At 46.0% G+C, this 17,142-nt stretch overlaps 1 pseudogene; it reads right to left on the minus strand.

The window, feature by feature from the left end:
* Positions 1-217: 217 nt before the first annotated feature.
* Positions 218-14,010, minus strand: LOC123825430 (annotated as a pseudogene).
* Between the last annotated feature and the right edge of the window lie 3,132 nt (positions 14,011-17,142).

The raw sequence follows: 17,142 nt of genomic DNA on the forward strand, positions 1-17,142 counted from the left end.
GGACTCCCACCCACTGGACCCACGGGAATTTTGTGCTCCTGGGCCATTGTGGACATTATCTGAGAATGGGTGCTAAGGAATGACCAACATCATGCATGTCCATCATGCCATCAGGCTTTGCTTCACAAACAAAAGTTTAAAGATACAGTAAGTACTACTTTTGAGATGGTGTCATTGATGTATGAAGCCCTGTGGGTCCCAGGTACAAGGAAAGTGCATTATAGAAGCCTCTGTGTTGCAGGCTTCATGAATGCCATATGCAGATTGGGTGCACCTGTTACTACAGAAACTTAGTTCTTCTTGCCAATGCAGTAAAGGATTACAGATAAGCAAGTGTATTAGTGTGCAAGCAGGGTTTATTAGTGATAAGTTCTCATGGAAGAGGACCGATCTTGATGAGATGGGACTGACAGGCAAGAGCACCAACTCCTTTGCTCTAAGGACTTATATACTGGTAGTTGCTGGGATGGGGGAGAAGTTACATATTGATTGGGGGTTAAAAGTGGTGTCAGCTTCCACAGGGAATGTGACTACCCAAACGTATCTGTGTGGAAGTTGTTAGCCCGAATTCTTATCTCGCTTCAGACCCCATTGATCGTCTCGTGAAATAGATCTGTGACAGAAGACAGTTAAAGTTGAGGCAGTTACCCAAAGTTACCAATGATGTCTTTCTGTAAGCACTAGGGACCCTCTCATAAAACAGTGGCCACAGCCAAGCAATTAGCCAAATTGGTTTTATGGGTCTTTTCCTTGAGTGCTGTGGACCCCCTCCCATCTTCTAGGCCTTGGGATGAATACAATTTGGAAGCCTTTCTTTGCCAGATAGTGGAAATGATACCTAGAATTTCAATGCATTAGCATGGTGTTTCTTGTGATGCTGGAACATCTGGCAATAGAATTGGACCAGGCTCAGGACTGCTGAGTTAATGACACAGATTTTCCTTGTCCTCCCTGCCTTGGCTTGCCATCGAGCCTACCTAACACCCCAGTGCAGGCAGGTGCTGTTCCCAGTCAGTTTTCAGCAAGGGGCGGGGGAGGGTCTTGTTTCAAAGGTTATTCTCAGTAGAACCTGCCAGTGTTGAGGAGGCTGAGAGTGCGCCGGCTCAGTGGGAGGGTGGTAACCTGGAGGGAAGCGCATCCCCCACCCCAGGCCTCCCTCTCAGGGCAGCTGAGTCTATGTGGGGAAAGCAGTGGGGTCTTCTCAAATTCTGAATTTGGCTGCAGACTCCTACCCTGTCCTTATCTTCCTTTGTCCACCACTAAAGACCTGGAAGACATGGGCACTGAGGACTGTTCAGCAGGACTTGCGATCTAAGTGATCCTCTTACCAGATTCTGTCTGTGCTGACTCAACTTTGAATGTCAAATCCAAAGGCTGGAGTTCTCATTTCAATTGTACAGACTAGGAAGTAGGCAGAGAGAAGTTGAGAATCTTGCCTTAGGTCGCACAGCCAGAGAAGACAGAGCCGAGACTCAAACCCACTATGGACTGTTGTGGAATCTGTATGCTGTGCAACAGGAAATGCTGACCCTGAAGGGGCAGCAAGGAGAGTGAGGAAGACCAGGCACCCATACTGAGCCAGGCTCACATCCATACACAAGCATACATCCCTCCCTGCCATTCACCTCTGAAGCTCTGGAGGTTGTAGGAAACTAGGAAAAGAGCCAAGAAAAGCCAAGGGAGGAGAGTAGGGAGCCTATTAAGAGAAAAGGCCCCACTTTCAGGAGTCCAGGGAATTCCCTTCTCTGGTGAGTCTGTCTCAAATCTCTCTGGGCAGTAACCATAGTAGACTGACTCCAGACTTACCCATTTGTAGGGTTGAATTTCTGTGGCTGAGTGTTTTTGTGGCTCTTCAGGAAACCTCTGCTTTTAGTGATGGGGAGAATGAGATATTGGGCTTCATATGTGTATGGAAATAAAACGTTTTAGAGTAGGAACTCAAAAATCCATGAATCGGATTGGTGCTAACATTCCCAAAATCACTTTGTCCATCTCATCTCTTGTCATGAAAGTGGAAGGTTTGTTTAGTTTAACCAGTTATTTCTGTACTAATTATAATCTTGGGGATTGTAAACGGCTGTAGACTTCCTATGGCTATTGATAGGCAACTTAATGCTAATGACTTACTCACTCTACCTGCAAACATAGGGCTTCTCCCGAGTGTGTCCTCTGGTGTGTGATGAGATGTGACTTGCGTGTAAAGCCTCGCCCACACTCCCTGCAAACAAAAGGCTTCTTTCCAGAGTGTATTGTTTGGTGTCGGATGAGATGTGACTTGCATGTAAAGCCTTGCCCACATTCCCTGCAAACATAGGGCTTCTCCCCAGAATGTGTCCTCTGGTGTCTGATGAGACCTGATTTGTGTGTAAAGCCTCGCCCGCATTCCCTGCAAACATAGGGCTTCTCCCCAGAGTGTGTCCTCTGATGTGTGATGAGACCTGACCTCCAGGTAAAGTCTCGCCCGCACTCCCTGCAAACATAGGGCTTCTCCCCAGAGTGTGTCCTCTGGTGTGTGATGAGAACTGACTTCCATGTAAAGCCTCTCCCACACTCCCTGCAAACATAGGGCTTCTCCCCAGAGTGTGTCCTCTGGTGTGTGATGAGAACTGACTTCCATATAAAGCCTCGCCCACACTCCCTGCAAACATAGGGCTTCTCCCCTGAGTGTGTCCTCTGGTGTGTGATGAGAACTGACTTCCAGGTGAAGCCTCGCCCACATTCCCTGCAAACATACGGTTTCTCTCCTGAGTGTGTCCTCTGATGTCTGATGAGATCTGACTTGGAGGTAAAGCCTCTCTCGCACTCCTGGCAAACATAGGGCCTCTCCCATGAGTGTGTCCTCTGGTGTTTGATGAGAGCTGACTTCCTTATAAAGCCTCGCCCGCACTCCCCACAAACATAGGGCTTCTCCCCTGAGTGTGTCCTCTGGTGTGCAATGAGATGTGACTTCCGTGAAAAGCCTCGCCCGCATTCCCTGCAAGCATAGGGCTTCTCTCCTGAGTGTGTCCTCTGGTGTCTGATGAGATCTGACTTGGAGGTAAAGCCTCTCTCGCACTCCTGGCAAACGTAGGGCTTCTCCCATGAGTGTGCCCTCTGGTGTCTGACGAGGGCTGACTTCCAGGTAAAGCCTCGCCCGCATTCCCTGCAAACATAGGGCTTCTCCCCAGAGTGTGTCTCCTGGTGTGTGATGAGATGTGACCCATCACTAAAGCCTTGCTGAAACCCTCCATACTTGATCATTAGAATTCTTGACATTCCTTTCAGAAGTAACTTGCCTGCACCCTCTGGACTCTGTTTCTGGCCTCTGTGAGGCTCTTCCTCCATCATTCTCTCATGCTCATTAGAGCTCCTCATTTGTTCTTCGGAAATTGGGAAAAAGGATCTTGAGATTCTCTTCTGACTGAACCTTTTAAGCAAGGATTTGGACCTTTGTTTGACCTCTTGACCTTCAGCTTTATCATTCCAGCTGTGTGTATTAGTATGTTGTTGCTGCTGATTCTGATCCTCTGGACAGGGTTCCTCTGCTTGGAGGTGTTTTCTTGCAGATGTTCCTGGGAGAATCTGAGAGGGATGACTGAGTTTCATGTGTTGGCTGAGGAATTTCTGACTGGAGAAGGCCAGAGAGCAGGAGGGACATGGGTGGATCTCTGGCTTTGGTTTTGCTGAAAGAGAAAGTTTTGGTCAGGGCAGATGTTGATGAGAATACCTGGGCCCTATGATTAGTCTCCTGGTAAGACCTGCCCCATGATTCATTCTTACTGTGGTGACAATGCAAGCTCTGTCTCCCACAAAGTGTCCACTCATAGTCTATTTTCCTTTGTATTTTTATGCAGTGCATCTTCTTCAGAAATCCGAAAAGCCCACATCAAGGGTCTTTTCTAATATTGCCCATACTAGGGATTTTCAAGAAGCATCAGAGGCCATTTTACTCCCTGTGTGGATGGAACTGCATTGACCTTTCCCTTTCATAGGTATTTTCTAAGTCATGTTAAAGAGGAAAACCACAGGCCCCAACTGGGAACTGTTTCTGTTTTCCAAAAGCAGTAAAATAAAATGTCCTTCCTGCTCTTGCTTGTGTGGTTCAGTGGATTGAGTGCCAGCCTGATAAACAAGAGTCACAGGTTCAATTCTCAGTCAGGGCACAAGCCTGGGTGTGGGCCAGGTCCCCAGTAAGGGGCATGTGAGAGGCAACCACACATGGATGTTTCCCTCTCCCCCTCTAAAAATATATAAAATCTTTAAAAAAAGTCCTTCCTCAAGCCTAATACCAAATGTTTATGCTTCATTTCATTCAGTGTTAGCCCATTTCAAATACAATGAGAAATCCTGTTTCAAAATATTTCTCCAACCACACTTCTTATACATCTGACTCCTGCTCCTCTCTGGCCAGTCCACTGTGCTCTCTCAGTTGAAGTAATTTGTGAGGGGATTCCCCACCGGTGTTTATTTTCTAAAAATTAACAAAGCACAGTCAGAACAGAGAACACACTTTCACTCATGAAAGTCCCTAGTGTCTTAACTCGGGTCATTGGCACTGCATTTCCAGGCTGCTAAGCATCTATCTGATCTCCATTCTTACCCTCTATGCTGAGACAAGACCTGAGTGACCCTTAGCCACTTCAACGCCCCACCTCTTTTCTTCCCTGCACTACTTGCTCCCTCTGCCTGGGATCCTCTGCCTGAAGGTATTTTTGTAAATGTTATGTCCTGAGGAGCTGCACCTCCCCTCACACTGATCCCTAGGTACTTGTCCTGGGCCTGGGTTTTCCTCCTTCACTGGTTAGCTCCTAAAGAGCCATGATTCTGATCCTCATGTTAACCTGTATTTCCAATTCCGAGGACCCTGTGCCACAGAGAAGAACCTCACAGGATAATTCACTGAAGTGATGAATGAATGTGCCCTGCCTGAATGTTGCGGCTCAGTAGGTTGGATGTTGTCCCCAAACTGAAAGGTTATAAGTTCAATTCCCAGTCAGGACACATGCCAGGGTTGTGGGCCAGTTGGGGGTGTGCCAGAGACAAATGATTAATGTTTCCCTTGTACATTGATCTTTTTTCTCCCTCCTTTCTACTCTGCAAAAATAAATCAAATCTTTTTTAAAAAGATTCATTTAAAAGATTTGATTTATTTTTAAAGATTCATTTAAGATTTGATTTATTTTCAGAAAAGGGGGAAGGGAGGGAGGGTGAGGGAGAGAAACATCAATGTGTGGTTGCCTGTTACCTGCCCCCTACTGGGGAACCTGATCTGAAACCCAGGCATGTGCCACAACTGGGAGTCAAACTGGTGACCCTTTGGTTCACAGGCTGGCACTCAATCCACTGAGCCACACCAGCCAGGAAAAAATCTTTAAAAAATAATGAATGCCTATAAACAAAAATGTTTTGTTTAAAAGTATGGAGGAAAATTAAGAAGCAGCAGCTATAAAAATGTCAGAAAAACTGCCTTGGTGACAGAGCTGGTTAGTGCTTGAAAACTTTTTTGCCTCTTAGCCTTTCAACACTATATGTGATTGTATATTTTGTATATGAAATATTTTTAAAATAAAAAATATAAAAATTTTGCCTAAGAGCCAAAGGCCAATACATGAATTGTGAATTTCTGAAGCATCTGAGTTGAAACTTGACTGACTTTAGAGTGGATTTTACTCTACTGAAGAGTTGAATCATGAACATTTCTATGGAGAATTCTCTTTTCTTTCTGTTTTGAAGAACAGTGGTACCCACCTCTCCTGGACGTGAGCTGTCTCTTCCACTTGCTGCCCCACTTGCTGCCCAGCTCCTGGCCATACTCATTCCCGAACCAGACCAGCAGCTCACTGCCCGGCCTGATGACCCGGCAGGTTCGGTAGAAAATCTGCCTGTGGTATTGAAAGGCCACCAGGTTCTGCTCTTCATCATCCCGGGCACAGTTCACATACCTGGGATTTGAGGCAGATGAAGGAAAAGAAAACCACAGTGATGAGTTCCCAATACCTGTAACATTCATGTTCAGCTCCTCCCCTATTCTTAAGGCCCTCAGGCTGTGGTATTGCCCACTGCCTAATGCTCTTGTGGAACCTTCTGTTCAGTGTGTGAGCATCTGTCAGCATGTCATGTGAACTCCTATCTCCAAGTCCTGTTTGCAGTGTTAATCCTGCTTAATACCATTTTCTAAAACCTAGTTCTAGATTTAACCTCTACCCTGATTGGCCATAATATCCAGTGGTCTCTGGCTTCCACAAACTCTAAATCAACTTGTTTCATACCACAGAACCTAGTGCTTGATTTAGGGTTCTGCTTTTATGTTAGTTCACTAATTATTCAGTACTCAGCCCACATCTATTTTTTCTTGACAGGTCTTTCTCCAACCCTCCACACACTTTATTTAGGGTACCATTCACTTGCCTGCCCAAGGTTACCACAGAAAATTGGAGGTCTTTTTGTCCTAGTTAAAATAAAACAGAACAATAGTAGTTGATTCACATTCTGTTATCCCTGATAAAAGAGAGCCCCTTTCAGGAAAGGGGCCCATGACCTTTCACCTGCAGGCCTCAAAGCCCAGCTCTAGTTAGAATTGAGGCTAGGATGGTTTGCTGCCCTCACAGGTTCAGGCCACCCTTGGTTTGTGCTATCTTGACACTGTGCTCTTCTTGGAAATGACAGTTAAGTGCTTCTAAAAAGCAATTGTTTTATGTCTGTTTGCAAGAAGTCCTCCATAAGGACATGGGTTGTGTGATCTGTTTAAGTAATATATTCTTTCATCAATATATAATAACTGGAATATAATAAGTGTTTAATTAATGTTCATTTGATAAATTAAAGTGTAATCCAGTGTCCCTGTGTGAATCTAGGCTCTTCAAGTCCTTTCCAGTGCCCATATTGTGTCTAGCAGAGAGCTTTATATTTTGAGGACATATGTCATATTTTTTTCTTAAATGTCCCTTGATATGAAAGAACACTGTATGGAGAAGAAGAAGTAAAGAGGATTAAGAGAGACCACTGAAGAAGGCATGGGAGGGAAAGATATATGGGCTTGTGAGGGATGAGTGTCCCCTCTGGCACCCAGAGACCTGTTGACCTCACCTCATCCAGTTGGCCCAGGATCTGTCCTTTCCATCCACATACTCATAGCAGTTTCTCCCTTTGGCGATCTGTGTTTCAGAAAAGAAGTTAAAGACCTTTTATTTTTTGTGTGGGGAGGTAATAGTCAGAAAAATTATTTTACTCTCCTGTCATCAAAGCTCTTTCAGCCTGCATGGGGATTCAGCCGCCAGTAGTGACCACATGATAATTTTCTTACTCATCATCTACACATCTGAGTCTACCTGTCCAATCAGAGCAGGAGCCCCACAAGGGAAGAGCCACTCCTTTGTGTCTGCACCACTTTGCTCCCGCTTACCTTCTGATCCTTACACAGGAGCTCTGTGTTCATGTAAAGTCCAGTCAGTACACAGAGCTCACCATATTGTCCCCTCCATGTCTAGCATGTAGGGGGTGACGTCCTTCCAAGTCTCAGAAGGAATGTAAGAAGCCAGAGGGCAGTAGAGAGGTAAATAGTTCTCACCAGCCAGGAGTATCTGCTCTTGGCTGCCTCTTCATCTTCTGTGATGTGTCCTTCATAAGGGCCAAAGTGCAGACCCACTGGCAAGTCTGCTGCCTCATTCCACACTCCAAGCCCAGCCTCAGGGATGCCTGATGGTCTGATTCTCAACCCAGGGGGCAGGGTGAGGGCTGAGCGCTGGGGATGCCCCTTGTCCACTGCACTGTCCTTTACAAATGTAGGAGGCCCATGCACAGCACAGTTGTCAATGAAGAAGTTCTGACACTTCTCACAATCTGGAGGCGAGAGCAACAGGGGTTAGGGAAGGTATAATGCATGTTCCTGGACACAAAGAGCTTCAGAGGGAGTCCGGCACTGACATCATTGAGACTTAACCCTGTACTCCAGGTCACTAGAGGAAGGGAATGATTTGGGGACCAAAGGACTAGATGTAATTTTTGTATCATAACATGCTTTTTAGTGAGGGTCACTTACAAAGGTAGTCATCATCCTGGGGCTCGGTGACCTCTTGGTACACACAGTCCTTTCCTTCTAGTAGGCTGTTCATCTTCACGTCCATCTCCTTTCTCCGGAGTTCTAAGTTGGTGAAGGACAGGGGAGCAAGGTTGGTGGGGTGTGGAGTGTTAGTTCCCATTTTGTCAGATAACACACAATCTCCTCCCATCAAATTATTACCCATCTTTTGCATACTCTGGTATTTTACTCCAATAACTATTGGTTCAGAAGAGTAAGACTCCACACTAACTACAGATGACTGATTGAATTTTAGTTTCTAGATCTTCCTATTACCAGGTTTACTTGCCAACCTTTAGTCATTCATAACAGATTTATTGAGTGCACTTTATATGTTAGGCATTGAGGAAAGGCCTGGGCACACAACACCAATAGTGTGGTTGCTATTATCACAGATGGATTTATTGCACAAGTTGCAGGTGTCAATTGTTTTAAATTTAATTTAATGTTTTCAAACAATATATGAGCGATGTTTCCCTATCTTCTCTTTACACATTAGCATTCAGGAGCTCAGAGAACTGATAGGATTTGCTCAAAGCTCCAGTGCTAACTTCAGTCTCAGCTTAGCCCACCTTAAGTCCAGGCCCATCCAAAGTCCGCCCAGCATACCTAGGTCATACTTATCAGCCCTTCTATAGGACTTAGAGGAAATAAAGTTTCCAAATTACTTTCTCTTACCCGATATTTGTCTAGTGTGCTTTTCAAAAGCACAAGCTTCTCCGGGAGGTGACGCTGGTTTCTGGGCATTCTCTGAATCACTTGCAGTCATCAAATTTGCTGTTCCTGACAATTCCTTCAAACTATATTCATTGCTTAATGGCACCCTGGATGTTGCCTTCAATGTAAGAGGCACATATTAAAAGATAACACTTAATTTTTTAAGGCTTATAATACATTTTACATGCATGTCTTTAAAACTGCAATCTTGGAAATACCTAGGGAGTATGGATATCAGAGGGGATAGGGCCAATGTGGGTAATGAATCCAAGATTAGAACTCAGGCCTAATGGCTTTTTTCTTTCAAATGTCTCTATAATATTGAGTGTGAGGGATATTGGGAAGAGAATAAAGAAATAGTTGGCAGAAACATATCTAGACAATAAATAAAATGTGATAAAATCTGCAATATTTATTAGAAAGACTATTTGTACTTCAATTAGCCAGTTCCCACCAATTCTGTTTGAATAAGGCTGTTTGATACAGTATCTAGTTGTCTTCAGTTTCATGATCTATAACATGCTAATTTTCAATGTTACAGTGAAATGTGCAATTAAATAATGCTCATCAAAGTGTTCTGTGAATTGTGTAATACAGTATGAATGTGAGATTACAGTCCTAATATCAATTTACTCCTCAGCTGTCTCCATATTTCAATCTCATAGAAATTACCTTTACCATTCATTGATCATCTTTTAGTTTAATTTGTAATTGTGAAATCATTCATTCAGCAAACATTTGGGGGCCCTCTCAGGAGCCCTGATCTGGGCCTGTGACTTTAGCCTCTCAAAGAGCTCACAAGGCAGAGGTAGGCAGGCTGAACAAATAATTCTAAACAGGATGAGAGTGGCCTCATGGGAACTGAAAGAAAGAAGCTGTTACTTCACCCTATAAGAAAGGGCATTTGAAATCAGTTCCAGACAGGTGAGTTTCTGTTGAAGAATGTGTAACCTATATGAAGTCCTTAAGTCATTTTATTATTTGTTGTTCCTCAATCATGAAACCTGAAGCTCCTCAGGGGTGGGAGATGCTCTTTGATTAGAGTGGGAGGCTGTGATCCTGGACATTTTACTTTCTTTTTCATCTGGGACCATTCACTGTACAAACTGCCTGCACATTGTATGCTTTCCTTAGAGGGTTTTAGTGTATCTCTCACTTCAGCATAGCAGAAAAGAACTTCAGTTGAAATCATCAGGCAGGTGAATGATGTAATGACATATGGATAAGACAATGTAAACTTTATAAACTATGGAAGTTTATTTTTCTAATTTTTGTAAAAGATTTTATTTTTTTTTTGAGAGAGAGGCAGGGAGGAAGAGAGGGAGGGAAACATTGATGTGAGAGAGAAACGTTGGTCACTTGCCTCTTGCAAATGCCCCAACCAGGAACCTGGCCCACAACCCAGGTATGTGCCCTGATCAGGAATCAAACTGGCAATCTTTCCCTTTGCAGGATGACACCCAACTGAGTCATGGTGGCCAGGGTAAAAACTATGAAAGTTTTAATGAGTTTGTAAGTGGTTTAGAGAAGCAAGTATGGGTTGGATTGCACTACCACTGATATTGTGATCTTAGACACATAGTCAAACATTTCTATATCTCTGAAAGCCCACTTCCCTCATCATAAATGGTGACAATTATAGTACATACCTCATCAGTTTGTTGTAATGTTTGAGTTTATTCACATAGAATTCTTTTTTTTTTTTAAGATTTTATTTATTATTTTTAGAGAGGGATGGGAGGGAGAAAGAGAGAGAGAAACATCAATGTGCGGGTGCTGAGGGCATGGCTTGCAACCCAGGCATGTACCCTGACTGGGCATCAAACCTGCGACACTTTGGTTCGCAGCCTGTGCTCAATCCACTGAGCTACGCCAGCCAGGGCTCACATAGAATTCTTAAAGTCTGAAACATTGTGAGAATGTGAAACAAATCGTAGTTACTATTATTGCTGTAGTTGTTAACTATTAAGATGATCATGAGCTCTGGCTGGTGTGGCTCAGTGGACTGAGCAGTGGCCTACAGACTGAAAGGTCACCAGTTCCATTCCCAGTCAGGGCACAGGCCTCGGTTGTGGAACAGGTTCCCCACTTGGGGGCATGTAAGAGGCAACCTATATATGTGTGCTTCGCACATATTTCTCTCCCTCACTTTCTCCCTCCATCCCCCTCTCTAAAAATTGATAAATAAAATCTTAAGAAAAGGATGATAATGTCCGACAGTGTGTTGAAGAGACCAGGAGAGGAAGGTAGCAGTTCCTAGGATACTTTCTACATTTTCCTACTCTTACCTGTATTTCTATCCATGAGGAAAATTTTGTTGTCAACAGAATTTGGGAAATACTTACCATCTGGTGTTTACTCTGTTCCCTTCTGAAGGCCACCCAAGGTTTCACTGAAAGATGATGAGAAACCAGTGTTTTGGTGGGTCAATATTTCCAAAAGCTGGAGATTCTTATTAGGGACACAGAATTTCGAAGGAGAGTAGTCCAAGAACAATCCCAGGATGACTGGAAAAGGTTTTCTGAGGTTTCATTAAAGCCTAGGCTTCTATTTGGGCCATCCACCAATTTCATTAGAATGATAAAAAAATAGAGAAAGTGTCACCCACGCTTCCTCCTATGTTCATAAACCATCTATTACATTTATTAAAAAATAAATTGGCCTCTCCTGACAAAAATGTAATAAAAGTAACTGCACAGAAACCCCATGTCTTCAACATAACCCTTCCTCCATCCTGTTTTCTTCATTCAAACTGGCTTTCTCCAGGCTAAGGGCACCAGGACCCCCTGGCCTCCTTTCTCTGGTATCCTTTCCCCTGTGTACATACTGGCCATCCACGCCCTTCCCTAATCATTAGACTCTGGTTGCCATAACAGTCTGCTGACCCCAGAAACAGAATCCCACTGACGTTAAAGATCACATCTTGACTTTAGCTGTGTTTCAACCCCAGGCCCGTGAAAGTGGACAGACCCCACCCACCGAACACTCACCATACTGGACAGAACGGCACCACTGCCGACATCAGAAAATGATACAGTTATCAACCCCTCCCATCCCTGGCCTTCCTCCAGCTCCCGAAATCACCACAGTTAATACTGTTCCCCATCTGTCTCCATGCAGGCCATCGAGCAGCCAGGTATGGGGACAGTCATCTCCAGCCAGACCTGCCTCCCTCTCTTGCAATGACAACTCTTTCAAATTAATTGTTTCTTATTCACTTGTATGTTCTTACACATTTACTGCTTATTAATGTACCTATAAATATATATGCTTATGTTGTACACTCGAAAGTTTACAGAAATGCCCCTCACTGTACTATACACTGTTGTGCATCTTGCTTGTTTACTCGACAAGCAAACCTGTTCCCTGGTTAACTCCTGAGATACAGCCTGACCCAAACCAGGACTGTGTCAGGAGGGCAGCTCTGGCTCCTGCTGCTGCTCACCTTGCTGCCTTGGAGCTCGCTCTTCATAGGAGTCCTCAGGGTCCTCCTCCTGGAGCTGGGTGGCCTGCCTGCGGTGGTGACACAGGAAAGCTGGTCGAGGGGCCCTGAGACCTGGAAAGAAGCGAAACCTTTGTCCTGAAAGCAGAGAGCTAGGAGGAGGAACAAGCCCCAGGAAGCCCATGGGACTGGCTCGGATGGGATGGGAGAGTCTACAGCAAGTTGCTATGAGTGCTGCACCATCAGCGCCAGCCCTGCTCTGACATGAAGAAGCAAGTTCCCCCATCAGTGTCCAAGCGGGAGGGAGCTGCAGGTGGATGGGGTTGTCTGAGTCGGAGCACGTCTAGCGCCTGTGTGCTACCTGGGCTGGTGAGTGCATCGAAGTTCCTCTTCACGTTCCCGTACTGGCCTTTCTCCCAGTCTCCCATCTCTGCCCACTCCTCCCTGGAGAAGTAGAGGGAAACATCTTTCAAAGCTTCTTCGGCCTGGAGAGGAGAATGGAAACACCAGTAAATCAGTGATGGGAGTGAGAACACACTGTGGGTCTTCCCTGTCTCTGGGTGCAGGGAGCTGGCAGGGGCCTTGGTGGTCTTTGTGCTGCAGACACTGAGCCCGTGTCTCAGTCGAGATCCGGGTCCAGGTCCGGGTCCGGAGAGGCTGCTCCTCTGGGGTGTGTCCCGGGGACCTGCTCGCACCCTGGGCCTTCTTCCACTTCCGTGACCGGCCCTGCAACACGGAGTCCCGTCTCTCCCACCAGCGCTCTGCATTCACACAGCGAGGGTCACCCCGAGGGCCCGGCGTCTGAGGAGCTCTGTCCCCAGCCCTGTCCCCACGCTTCCCGCCAACCCCTCAGCTCACCAGGGGTATCTGCCCCGCTCGCCCCGCTTGTCCCTCAGGGCGCTCCTGCGGATCCCTGTTGGGGTTCATGGTGTCCCAGCCCCGAGTCGGAAGCGCCTGTGGAAACAGAAGGCCCTGAGAGGACCGAACGCCCTTCTCCCGGTTGGCAGGGCACCCGAGCGAGGGGGACGCGGGCCCTGCGGGAGGAGGGGCTGGGTGGGTGGGGCCGCCCGCAGACCCACCCGCAGGGGTGGGGGGGGCACCCCTGTTCCCAGCCCTTCCCACCGTGCAGCCTTGGGGCAGGCTACGCAGGAAACGTGCTTTTCCCGGGGAAGGGCTCGGAGGCGCCCCCGGGGGTCTGGAGAAGCCTGCACGAGACGCAGGCGCAGTCTCCAGCTGACTGCCGTCTCTCAGACTGAGAGCCTTCTAGTCCCTCGGGACTCGATCTGCGTCTTCCGAGGGGAGGACACTCAGAGTCCCTGGGGGAGAAGGTCAGACCTCCGCGGCTGAGGAGATTTGGGGCGTCTCATCGAGGGGTTCAGGGTCCCCTCCACTGAGTTAGTTTCCAGGCCGATGGCATTTGGGGTCTCTGAGTTTGGGGAGACTTGGTCTTTCCGGGCGAGCTGCAGGAAGGGTGCCCGGAGCTGAGAGGAACTGGGGTTTTCAGACTATTTGAGGGTCCAAGCGTTGGGGGTTAGGAGACGTGGGGTCCTCCGGTTCAGCGGACACGGGCCCCTCGATGCTGAAGGGATTTGTGGCCCCTCAGGATGAGGGCATCTGGGGTCTCTCTGGCTGGACTTGGAAGGTCTGGGGCTAAGGGTTCCACATGGCAGGGCTCCCCGCTTACCGGTCAGTCTCCCGGGGCCCCTGCCGCGCTGCCCGCCTCAGTGCAGCGTCCTCTCCCGATTCCTGCGCTTCCCGCCCTCGGGAGGAGTGAAGGCGTACAGAGTGAGGTTCCTGCCAGGATAGTGGAGTGGGAGCAATCCTCCAATCACTGCTGCGATCCTAGGGCCCTGCCCACCAATGGGCGGTCAGAAGAAGTTGAAAGGGCGGGACAGGGGGGCGGAGCCCCCTCGGTTCGGGCTGACCGGCCGAAGACCCGCCCCGCCCCGCCCCGCGGGGATTGGCTGCTCTGGGTCTACAAGCCCGTGCCGGCAACCTGCAGCGAGGGCCGCGGCTTGGCGGTTTCCGTGGCTAGTTTTGCAGCGGCTGGTGAGGGACCGGACCCGCAGGAACTGGGAGCTCTGAGTCCCGGCCGGTCTTTAGGGTGGACGTGACCCTCCTGCCGCCTGACAAAGTGTCTTTGTTCCACCAGACTGTGGTCGGGATCCCCAACTTTCGTCTAGGCCCGTCAGTGCCCTCCCTTGTCAAAACAAGAGCTGCGTAACCAGTGATAATGTGGTTAAGACTGCACTGCATTCCGGGAAACTCTTGTCAGTAAATTCTGACCACACAATTTAGTTGGGGGTCAGTGGGGATGCTGTCACATAGCACCACCCAGGGACATCTACAAGAAAAATGATCTGTTACAGGCCCCAACATGAAGATGTACCGTGTGCTCCCAGGAGAAACCGACTCCCCAGCAACTCAGCCAGAGAGAAACCATCGTCACCCTGAACTGAGGATTTTCTGCACAGCATTGTTGTTTGAAATGACCCCTCCCAACTTCCTCTTTTTTCCCTGTAACAACGTTCCTCTCATTTACTTGTGGAGCTTGCTTACGATTTGTGCTACAGCTTGCTTGTCCTGAATTGCAATTCCTTACTGCTCCCAAGTAAACCCCTTATCTGCTGGTAAAATAACTGACTGCTATATTTTTAAGGTCAACATAATGTGGTGGCCTGTATGGGGATCCAGAGGACTCCTGACATGTCTGAGGCTGATGAGCAAGCAGGTACAGTGTCCTTGCTCTGAAAGACTCTGGGAAGGGTCCTTTAGTGCAGACTTCCCAGTGATCATTTTGAGAATGGCCATCCAGAACTAACATCCTCCTACCCTCTGACCCAGAAATTCCACCTTTCAAAATTTTCTCCTAGTAGCCCTGGCCTGGTAGTTCAGTTGGTTAGAGTGTTCTGCCTATATGCCAAGGTAGTCAGTTCGTTCTGCAGTAAGGGCAAATACAAGAAGCAACCAATGAATGAATACATAAGAGGAACAACTAACTCTCTCTGTCTTTCAAATTAATAAATGAAATGATAAGAAAAGCATTAAAAATTTCCCCCTAGTTATGCTTCCCTGTGTATGAAATGAAGTATGCTTAATATATTTTATCCAACACATAATAACAGATATAATTTTAAAGTTTTTAGTAGAAGAGAATTTGTTAAATTATGGTTTGCTCACACTGTGAAATATTATAGAACATTAAAAATAGGTGAGAATATATGGTATTTCATTAAAAAAATAAAACCTAGTTAGGTGGTTCTGATGGATTTTAGTAGAGAATGACTTCTAAATAATGTTCTTATGTGAGAAAAGTATCCTGCAAAACAAATTGTGTTAAAAAAAAAAAACAAACCCAGGCAGAGCACATGCTGAGAGGAGACACAGGGACTAGTCACTGGAATCAAGGCCTGGGCAGTGTGGAGGGGAAAACTTGCTTTTCCTTCATATCATTTGGAATGTTGTGTCATTTGTTTTTCTCCTTTACTTAAAATAAACTTATCTATACATATTTTTGTAGATAAAAGAATGGATTAGAAGTAGTTGGTTATATATGTATGCATTTAAAAATGACTCAACAAAATTTCTGCACACCCTCATTAAATTCAGTGGCACATGCTGCCTTCCTTATCCCAGTAGCACCTTGACCACCCAAAGTGTCCAATTTGCATCCAAAACTAGATTCCAGCAGGAACATTTCCATAGTGCAAAATATACCATGTCACACACTTACTATTTGTGAGATGAAAACCATTTATTATAAAAACAATGAATTTTATATTTAAGTATTGGATCCAAGGTCACTTATAGAAATGCTCTTAAGAATACTATAAGCCCTGAGTAGTGTGCTTCAGCTTCTGTGTCTGGCATCTGGCAACTAGGGTTCATTGTCCAGCTCCAACTCTGGAGTCTGGCTGTGGGGTCTTGGTTACAGATCTGGGTCCTTTCTCTGAGGTCTGTGGCCTGGGTTTGACTCTATTTGGCTATGGGTCTCAGATCTGGGGTCTCTTTGGGTATGGCTTTAAGGTCTCTGGGTTTGTGTGTGGGGTCCATGTGCCTGCCTATAAATTTATAGTCATTAGCTCCAAGTCAATGCCAAGAGAAGTCCTGAGGTTGGGGTGTGGTAAAGAAGGAAACTTTAGGGCAAATACCTCAATTTTAATACAGAATGGCTTGAGTACAGAAGGGTTGTTAAGAAGCTCAGTATTGTTACAGATGAATTATGAAGCACCACACTGTGTATCAGGTCAGTAGTGTGGCTTCTTAGTTACTTGGCCTCAGGGCTGTGAGGAGGCCCTGAAGTGAGGCAGCCCTGGGGCAACTCCCTCTCCTGCTGTGCTGTTTAGGGCTTCTCCACTCATGTACATGACTTCTCTTCATTTCCTCTGCATTTACACATGAAGAAGTGAAAATTGGAAAAGGAGCCCCTCTGAATGACAAGATCAGGCTGGATGAGCAAAGACAAGGCCTCTGGTGTTGTCACCACAACAGACTAGATTATTATTATTTGTAAATTTTGCTGTGTTTTCCCGTAGTACTTTTTAAGCTTAAACTGAGACAGCCTTTTTTTTTGTTGCTGTTGTTGATTATTTAAATTATATAAAAAATAAAAATAATTGAAAATCCTACCCAAACAGGTAATAACTGCTATTATATTAAGTATATATGCTTGTAAACAAGGTGGGGTGTGTGAGGTGGGATGGACGGAGGAGGGGGAAGGGGAAAAATTGGGAAACTGTAATAGAATAACAATAAAAAATAATTTAATGAAAAAATAGTGATATCTTTCCAGACATCACTACTTGTACATTTCCATTCTTCCACTTTCTCTGGATTTAATTTATTGTTCTGGGTTTGTAATATGATTCAAAGTTTGTGAATTTTTGGGCTTTCTCTCTAATGTGTGGATTTATCAATGCATTTTTCC

This window comes from Phyllostomus hastatus, unplaced genomic scaffold (assembly GCF_019186645.2).
Source record: "Phyllostomus hastatus isolate PE091 unplaced genomic scaffold, TTU_PhHast_1.1 phas_contig_133, whole genome shotgun sequence".
Classification (NCBI taxonomy): domain Eukaryota; kingdom Metazoa; phylum Chordata; class Mammalia; order Chiroptera; family Phyllostomidae; genus Phyllostomus; species Phyllostomus hastatus.